This window comes from Hemiscyllium ocellatum, unplaced genomic scaffold (genome assembly GCF_020745735.1).
Source record: "Hemiscyllium ocellatum isolate sHemOce1 unplaced genomic scaffold, sHemOce1.pat.X.cur. scaffold_795_pat_ctg1, whole genome shotgun sequence".
Lineage (NCBI taxonomy): Eukaryota > Metazoa > Chordata > Chondrichthyes > Orectolobiformes > Hemiscylliidae > Hemiscyllium > Hemiscyllium ocellatum.
In genome coordinates, this window is record NW_026869240.1 from 72,637 (window position 1) to 82,912 (window position 10,276).

At 44.6% G+C, this 10,276-nt stretch overlaps 1 long non-coding RNA gene across 1 annotated transcript in view; it reads right to left on the reverse strand.

Annotated features, from left to right (window-relative positions):
• Window positions 1–9,643, reverse strand: part of LOC132814292 (uncharacterized) — a 32,124-nt gene extending 22,481 nt beyond the window's left edge. The window contains exons 1-3 of the long non-coding RNA XR_009644352.1: window positions 9,606–9,643; window positions 5,241–5,345; window positions 240–346 (exon numbers count right to left, since the gene is read on the reverse strand). This is a non-coding gene — a long non-coding RNA (uncharacterized LOC132814292). The remainder of the gene's footprint in view (window positions 1–239; window positions 347–5,240; window positions 5,346–9,605) is intronic.
• Window positions 9,644–10,276: the final 633 nt, after the last annotated feature.

Sequence of the window (10,276 nt, forward strand, 5' to 3'; positions counted from 1 at the left end):
TGGCTGCTTTTACAGTTGCCAAAGCAACAAGGTCTGAAATTCACAGCCAAAACCTCACAGGTCTGCTTTCCTCCTTTAAGACATTCCTCAAAACCTACTTCTCTGGCCTTGTCTAAAGTTTCCAATAATATTTGTGTGAAATTATAAGCATGATAATAAAACTACAAACTGTTCCTGATTTGGACATTATCTTCAAATCATCACTGTTGCTGTAATGAATACTCTGTAATGTCTCTTACCCAACCCCATTGTGGGAGCACCTTCACCACACAAACTGCAGCTGTACAAGAAAGTCAAACATCACCCTCTCCCCAGGCGACAGGGAGATGGCATTAATCACTGGGATCTGTGGAAGGAGAAACACAGTTGATGTTTCAGGGAGTGCAAAACGGATTACAGGGAACGAAAATGATGCAGAATTTATAGTCAGAAACGGAAGGAAAATACACTTGCTCATCGGAAAAAAAGAATTCTTGACTGTCAAAAATTTTCCAGAAAAAAAATTAATAAGCAGCACACGGTCAGGGGCTGGGCAGCAGTGAAAAATTAACGTATAAAAATGTCTGTAAAAGTAATAGTAAAATACACCCATTGTTCGAGACGGAGGAAGCTAGACATTAACAAAGTGGTCATGAGGGAGCCCAGAGATGAAGCAGAGCAGTATAAGCTGTTATGATCCCACAGTCATAGAGATGTATAGCGCCGACACAGACTCTTCGGTCTAACTCATCCATGACAACCAGGTATCCGAACCTAATCTATTCCCATTTGCCAGCACTTGGCCCATATCCCTGTAAACGCTTACTCATCATATCATGTGTCTATTTAGACGCCTTTAACAAGTTTTATCTGTACTAGCCTCCACCACTTCCTCTGGCAGCTCATTCCACCCACTGCATGAGAGTTGTCCTTTAGGCCCCTTTGAAATTTTATCCGTTCATCCTAAAGCAATGCCTCTACTTCTGGACACCATCACTCCAAGGAAAACACCTTGTTCATTTACTCCATTCATGCCCCTCTTGATAGTATAAACCTCCATAACATCACAGCTCAGCCTATTGCACTCCAGGGAAAACAGCCCAGCCTCCAAACTCAAATCCTCCAACACTAACAACATTCTTGGAAGTCTTTTTTGAAACCTTTCAAGTTTCACAGCACCCTTCTGATAGGAGGCAGGCCAGAACTGCACACAATATTCCAAACGTGGCCTAACGAATGCCCTGTACAGCAACATGACCTCCCACATCCTGTACTCAATGCTCGAACCAATAAAGGAATATAAACTGAACACCTTCTTCACCATCCTATCTGCCTGCAACTTGACTTGCAAGAAACTATGAACCTGCAGTCCAAGGTCTCTTTGTTCCGCAAACGTCTCCAGGGCCTGGCCATTCAGTGTATATGTCCTGCACTGATTTGCTTTTCCAAAATGCAGCACCTCACATTTATCTAAATTAAACCCCATCTGATCAATATCTCATTGTAATCGGAGGTAACCTTCTTCATTATCCACAATACCTCCAATTTTGTATGACCTGCAAACTCATTTCCGATACCAAATCATTTAAATGAATGACAAAACAAATCCAGAAATAAACATCCATTTCTCTGAGTTTGAATGTGCTCTGTAAATCCTGCCCAATGACTCTGTACCACAGAAAGGCTGCACATGCGCCTGGCAGCGCCTTGCCCCCTACAAAGCTGGCAGTTCCGCATGTATCCAGTGAATTCTTGCCCCAAATAAAGATGGTGACGCGTACACATACCTGCAGCCACACTGAGGCAATTCCCCATTTACTGAAAACACGAGACTGGGACGTTACAAAATGTGTGTTTTCCGATGCGCATTTGTGTTTGTAAAACCTCTCCACTCACACAGAACCTCTCTCACCTCCTGCAGTTCCACAGACAGCCTTGATTTTTGCAGGTACCTATTCTCTGCCTGGTTACTCGTTTGTCCTTAGTGTGTTTGTACAATCACTTTGGATTCTCCTTAAACCTATTTCCTAAAGCTATCTCATATCCCCTTTTTGCCCTCCTGGCTTACCTCGAGTGTACTCCTACTGCCCCTATACTCCTCTAGGGATTCACACAAACCCAGCTCTCTGTCCCTGCCAAATGCCTCCTTCATTTTCCTGACCAGGCCCTCAATTTCTTTCGACAGGCAGCATTCCCTACACATCCCAGCCTTGGCCTTAACAGGAACATACTGTCTATATACTCTCAATCTGGCAGGCCTGTGGAGGCAATGGCAGATGAGGACAGAGAAACAATCACTCCCAGTAAAGAGGCAATGTTGGGAAAGATAACAGCCTCAAGGTAGCTGGGTCTCCTGGCCCTGATGGAATGCATTCCAGGGACTAAAGGGAGGATGGGGGTAGGGGGGATGGGGGTGGGGGGGGTGGGGGGAAGAATAACAAACTCGTGATAATTCACTAAAATTTGTTGGATTCTGGGATGGTTTTGACAGACTGGAAGCTGCAAACGCGGTACCACTATTTTTCAAAAAGGACCTGTTAGCTTAACTTCTGCAGTGGAGAAAATGCTTGAATCTCTCAAGGAAGTAGTGGTGAGATATCTGGGTAGAAATTGTCTCATTTCGCAGACACAGCATGGATTCATGAAAGGCAGGTCACGTTAATGGATTTACTGGAATTATTTGAGGATACAATGAGCGCGTTGGACAAGGGGGAACCGGTGGATGTGGTGTACCTGGATTTCCAGAAGGTATTCGATACGTTGCCACACAAAAGGCTGCTGTATAAGGTAAAGATGCACAGCATTATGGGTAATTATCATTGATACAGGATCGGTTCACCAACATAATAAATAATGGGGATAAACGGGTGTTTGGATTAGTGTTGACACTACAACTGTTTGCAATTTACACAAATGTTTTGGAATTGAGGACCAAGTGTACGGTGTCAGAGTTCACATTTGATACAAAGATGAGTAAAGCAATGTCTGCAGAGTCCATTGCAAGTCTGCACAGGGATACAGATCAATTAAGTGAGTGGGTAAGGATCTGGCAGATGGAGTTCGATGTTGGGATATGTGAGGTCATCCATTTTGGTCGGACTAACAGCAAACTGGATGATGAAATGGTGAAAACATGCAGCAGGCTGCTGTACAGAGGGAGCTGGGTGTCCTTGTGCATGAATCACAGGAAGCTGGTTTGCAGGTACAGCAGGTAATTAAGGCAGTGAAGGGAATATTGTCCTTCATTGCTAGAGGGATGGTTATGCTGCAGCTGTACAGGGGGCTGGGGAGGCCACACCTGGAGTACTGTGTACAGGTTTGATCCCCTTACATTAGCAAGGATGTACTGGCACTAGAGGGAGTACAGAGGAGGGTCACTAGTTTGAGTTGGGAGTTGAGTGGGTTGGTGTATGTGGAGAGATTGAGAAAACATGTTCTATACTCATTGTAATTTAGAAGAATGGGACGTTGGATAGGAAACAAATAAAATTATGAGGGGAGGAGATAAGACAGAAGCAGGGAGGCTATTTCCACTGGGGACGGGTCCAACTCCAGAGCCTCAAAATAAGGGGGAGCAGATTTAGGACTGAGATCAGGAGGAGCTTCTTCAGCTAAAGGGTTGTGAATCTGTGGCGTTCCCTGCTGACTGCAGCATTTGAATGCCTTTCAGGCAAAATGTAGATTTGTGAACAGGAAAGGAATTAAGGGTTATGGTGGGAGATCGGGAACGTGGAGCTGAGGCCATGAAAAGATCAGCCCTGATCTTATTGAATGGTAGAGCAGGCTGGAGGGGCCAGATGAAAGTTCTTGCCTCATGCCATCAAAATCAGCCTTTGTCCAATTCAGAACCTTAACATGTAGATCTGGTCTATTATTTTCTGTAACTATTTTAAAACTAGTAGAATTATCAGAGAATCCCAACAGTGTGGAAGCAGGTCATTCAGTCCATCACATTGATACTGACCCTGAGAGCCTCCTCACCTCCCCCAGTAACATTGCATTTCCCAGGGCCACCCAACCTGCACATCCCTGAACACTGTGGACAATTCAGCCTGGATAATCCAACCTACCCTGCACATCTTTGGACTGTGGGAGGAAACCAGAGAACCCAGACAAAATCCATGCAGAATACCCCAATAAGGTGGTCATCCCTTTCTTATTTCCCAGTTCCAACGAAACAATTTCAATGGGCGTACTCCCAGCAATATCTTCCCTCAGCAAAAACATAATGCTATCCTGAATCAAAAATGCTACTCCCCCTCCTCTCTTGTCCCCCTTTCTATTCTTCCTATAGCATCTATACCCTGGAACATTAAGCTGCCAGTCCTATCCATCCCTGAGTGATACCTCTGTAATTGCTATAATATCCCAGTGCCATGTTCAAAACCATACCCTGAGCTCATCTGCCTTCCCTGTCAGGCCTCTTCTATTGAAGTAAATGCAGTGCAACTGCTCAGTCCGACTTCATTCTGTGCCTTGCCCTTGCCTGCCTTGACTATTTGACTTCTGAACAGTACCAGTCTCAGACATACTCTTTCCTCACTATCTTATTGGGTTTACACCCACTCCCTCACTGGTTTAATGCCTCCCGAGTATCACTAACATATCTCCCTGTCTGGATGTTAACACCTTCCAATTCAGGTACAATCCATCCTTCTTATGCAGGTCAACTCTACTCCAGAGGAGATCACAATGATCCAAAGAAAATGTGAATCCTTTTCCCCTGCACCAGCTCCTTAGCCACTCATCCAGCATCTCCTCCTCCTCTGTAATATGGACATTTTTCAAGATGTCACCATTTATTTCCTCACATTCTATATCTCCCATGTACTTCTTCACAGTAAACACTGATGCAAAACACTGGTTTCCTATCTCGCCCATCGCCTGCAGCTCCACACAATGGCTGTCTTGCTGATCTTGGAGGGTCTCTATTTTCTCCCTAGTTAGCCTTTTTTTCTTCATGTATTTATAGAAGCCCTTCGGATTATTCTTAAACCTATTCGCCAAAGCTATCTCACGTCCCTTTTTTGCCTCCTGATTTCCCTCTTAATTATACCCCTACTGCCTTTATACTCAATTTTTTTGGATTGGAATAAATGCAAAATATAACAACCTGACAAAACAGACGAGGGCAGGACTTACTCTCAATAAAGGTAGGGCCCTGAGTAGTGATATGGGAACAGAGAGACCGAGGGCTTCACGTCTTTGAAGTTTGTGTGACATGTAGACAGGGTGGTTAATAAGGTGCTAAGCACACTTACCTTGATTGTTCAGACCTTGGAGTACAGGGGTTGGGACGTTATGTTGGGGATGTACAAGATGTTGGGGAGGCCTCTTCTGGAATACTCTGTCCAGTTCTGGTTGTGCTGTTATAGGAAGGAGATTATTAAATTGGAGCAGGTTCAGAAGAGATTTACCAGCATGTTGCCATGAATGGAGGGATTGTGTTCTAAGGAGAGGCTGGATAGGCTGGGAATTTTTTCACTGGCGTGCACGAGGTTGAGGCGTGAGCTTATTAGAGGTTTATAAAATTAGAAAGAGTGTAGACAAGGTGAATAGCCGGGGGAGAGGAGGATTCAAAACTCGGGTGCATTCATTTTGAGAAGAAATGAGAAAGATTTGAGAAAATACATGAAGGTTTTAATAAAAAAGATACACGTGTGGAATGAACTTCCAGAGGAAGTGGTAGCTGTGAATACAATTACAATATTGAAAAGACATTCAGATAAGTACATAAATAGGAAATATTTGGATGGATGTGGACCAAGCGGAGGCAGGTACAATTAGTTCAGTTTGGAATTATGGTCGGCATGGACTGGTTGGACCACAGGGCCTGTTTCCTTGCTGTATAACATTATGACTCTAATCCTCACGATCCCTAAATTCCTCCATCCTCAACTCGCCTGATCAATGTCACCTCATCCAGCCTTACAACTCTTCCTTATTTATATAATTCCTCACTAGCCACAGAACGCTCCCTATCTCACGTCCTCCAGTTTCTCAAATCTCTGCGATATGTGCCTTTCTTTAGTTCCAACCTTGAGGATGCCCTCATTCACTCCGATTGGTTGGAGGACAAACTCGTACGACCTGGTCCTCCAGTACTGCCCTCTGGCCCTATTGGCCTGCGCTGACATCACTCACCTCACAATGGGCCCCGGATGATTAGTGGGATCCTCCCTCTCTCTCTCTCTGCTCTGGGATGAGCTTCATCATTCACAGTGAATGGGACAGTATCACAGAGCACAGGGGCTGGGGGCTATTCAGCCCATTGGGGCTGTACTCTCTCCCTCTGGAGATGCTGCAAATCTGTCCCAATTCCCTTCCCATTTGCCCATAGCACCTCAAATCTTCCCTTAAAAAGTAAAATTCCAAATCTGTTTATGAATAATTGCTGAGTCTGTCCAGCTACCGTTCAGACTATTCCAGATGCTCAGAACTTACTGAAGAACATAATGTTCACATATTCACTTATTATTTGCCAATTACCTGAAAATAGTTACTAAAATTGTGACATTGTTAACAATTCCTCTCTCTCTGAAAATTAAATATCTTAGAAACAAATTTGCAGCTGATCAAAATCACTGCTTAACCTTCTCAGCTCCAAGAACAATTATCTGTGCTTCTGCTAGCTCTCCACAAAAGAGGAACACATCTTATTTTCATTTATTAGTGTCATAGAGATGTACAGCACAGAAACAGACCTTTGGTCCAATTTGTCCATGCCAACCAGGAATCCTCAACAACTGGAGCCCCATTTGCCAGCGATTGGTCTGTATCACTTGAAACCCTTCCTATCCATGTACCCAATCAGATGCCTTTCAAATGTTGTAATTGTATCAGCCTCCACTACTTCATCTGGCAGCTCAATCCACACACACACCACACTCAGTTTGAAAACGTTGCCCCTTAGATCCGTTTTAAATCTTTGCCATCTCAACTTAAGCCCATGCAATTGTTTTGAACCCACCTAACTGGGGGGAAAACACCGTGGCTGTTCACCGTATCCATGCCCTTCATGATTTTATAAATCCCCATGAAGTCACCTCTCAGTCTTTGACTCTCCAGGGAAATTAACCCTGGCCTATTCAGCCTCTCCCTGTAGCCCAAATCCTCCAATCCTAGCAAAGTCTTTGTAAATCTTGTCTGAACTATTTCAAGATTCACAACATCCTTCCCAGAACAGGGGATTTCGAACTTAAAACATAATTCCTGAAATGGCTTAATCAATGTCCTGTCCAGCCACAATTTGACGCCCCAGCTTCTGTACTCAATGCATTGACCAATAAATATAAGCATACCAAACCCCACCTTCACTAGCCTGCCTATCTATGACTGTACTTTCAAGGAGCAATGAACCTGCATTCCATGGTCTCTATGTTCAGCAACATTCCCAAGGACTTTACCATTAAGTGTATAAGTCCTGCCCTGATTTGCCTTTCCAAAATCCAACAGCTTACATTTGTCTAAATTGAACCCAGTCTGCCATTCCTCGCCCCAATGGCCCATCTGGTCAAGATCCTGTTGCCTTCTGAACTAACCTTCTTCATTGTCCACTGCACCTCCAATTTTGGTGTCTTCTGTAAACCTACTGACCATATCTCATATTCACATCCAAGTCAATTATTTAAGGACCCAATATCCATTCCTGCAACACGCTGCTGCTCACAGGCCTCCAGTCCACAAATCAACCCTCTGCACCACCCTCTGCCTCCTACCTTCAAGCCAGTTTTGTATCCAAATGGCTAGTTCTCTCAACATTTCATGTTATCTAACCTTGCCAACCAGTCTGCTTTGTGGAACATCGTTCAGTGTCCATATAGACAACATTCACAATCTGCCTTCATCAATCATCTTTGTCACATCTTCAAAAAAAACTCAATCAAGTTAGAGAGAGAATTTCCCACACACAAAGCCATGCTATCTATCCCTAACCATTCCTCGTCTTTCCAAATACATGTAAATTCTGTCCCTCAGAATCCATTCCAACAACTTGCCTGCCACTGACTTCAGGCTCACTGATTTCTTGTTCCCTGGCCTTTCCTTACCACCTTTTTAAATAATGGCACATGTCTTCCAGCACCTCACCTGTCACCAAAGACAATATAAATATCTCAGGGAGGGGCACTGCTATCACATTCCTAGCTTTCCACAAGTGTCTGGGATACACCTTAACAGGTCCCAGAGATTTATCCACCTCGATATGATTCAACACATCCAGTACTACCTCCTCTGTAATCTGGTCAGGAGGCGGGCAGCAGTGGACAATTCATTTACTGAAAGGTCTGTGAACATAATAGTAAAATACTAAACAGAGCAAAAATACACTCAGAGACTGAGGAAGCTAGATAGTGAACAAGTGGACATCAAGGTGCTCAGAGGCGAATCGGAGCAGTTTTATGATCCCACAGTCAGAGATGTCTAGCACCGAAACAGACTCTTCAGTACAACCCATCTATGCCAACCAAATATTCGAACCTAATCTATTCCCATTTGCCAGCACTTGGCCGGCATCCCTCTGAACCCTTCCTATTCAACTGCCTTTGAAATGTTACAATTTTTGTTGCCCTTTAGGTCCCTGTTGAATTTTCCCCTCTCACCCTTAACCTATATCCTCTAGTTCTGGGCTCCACCACCCCAGGGTAAACACCTTGTCTATTTACGCTATCCATGCCCCTCACGATTATATAAATCTCTTCAAAATTACACCTCAGCCTATGACACTCCAGGGAAAATGGCCCCAGTCCCTATTATGCCTCTCCCTGCAACTCAAATCCTCCAACCCTGGCAACATCCTTGAAAATCAATTCTCAAACCTTTCAAGTTTCAGTGCCTCCTTCTGATAATAGGGAGACCAGAATTGCACACAATATTCCAAAAGTGGCCTAACCAATGTCCTGTCCAGCTCCTGTACTCAACGCTCTGACCAACAAAGGGAAGCTTACCAAATGTCTTCTTCACTGTCTTATCGACCTGTGACTCTACTTTCAAGGAACTGTGAACCTGCATTCCAAGGTCTCTTTGTTCAGCAAGACTCTCCAAGACCTTACAATTCAGTGTGTGAGTCCTGCTCGGATTTGCTTTTCTAAAATGCTGCACCTCACATTTATCTAAATTAAACCCTATCTGCCACTCCCCAGCCCATTGGCCCATCTGATCAATATCCCATTGTATTCTGAGACAACCTTTATCACTGACCACAATACCAACAATTTTGGTGTCACCAGCAATCTTACTAACGGTACCGCCTCTATTCACATCCAAATCATTTAAACGATTGACGAAACAAATCCAGAGAAAAAATATCCATTTCCCTGTGTGTGAATGTGCTCTGTGTAAATCCTGCCCCATGACTCTCTATCAGGGAGAGCTGCACATACTCCCCTCTGAACTTTGCCCCCTACAAAGATGGCGGCTGCACGTGTCCAGTGATTCGTTGCCCCGAATAAAGATGGCGACACTGACTCGAGTCAATCGCGAAATGAGGCATTTTCCGGTTTACTGCAAAAACGAGACTGTAAATTTCAAATTTGTCTTTTCCGATGTGCACCAAATGTTCGCAAAACCTCTCAGCCCAGACCAACACCGTTTCCCTCCCGCTTGCTGCTGTTTATTTCTTTCCTTACCGACAGCTCTCCGCCCGCACAGCCGCGCTGTCCGCGAGGATGATCACGTGGTATAATCAGGTCCCGCCTCTCATTCACTCTGATTGGTCGGAGGGCCAACCGCCTCGCCAGGTCCTCCAGCCCCGCCCCTGTACTTCCATTGGTCCACCGCTGACATCAATCATCTTGTGACCATTGTTGGCTGGAGCATGCGCACTGCTTCCTGGTTTTTGTTGCTCTGCATAAGTTACAAGAGTGAGGGACAAAGTTAAAAACACACAACCACCTGATGAAGCAGCAGCAGCGCTAGTGCTTCCAAATAAACCTGTTGGACTATAACCTGGTGTTCTGGGAATTTTAATTTTGTCCATCCTAATCCAACATCAGCACCTCCAAGTCACGAGTGAGGGAGGAATGTGTTATAAGTGATTTCTGTCTAGGTTTTCTGAATCTCCGGAGAATAGTTCCTGACACTTGGCTAACTATTCTAACTCTAGGGATCTGATTCAGAACAACCGGGTCCTGCCTCCGAACTCTGCCAACCGCGGACTGACCTTTAACCCTTGTGTCAAGGGAGACTGTCCACAAGGTTAAGTTCAAAAAGGCGAACTCCAAGTTGACTGGTATCAGCCCTTATCCCCACCGGCTGTCACTTTTCCCGTGGCAATTCGAAATACTGCGAGACACACACA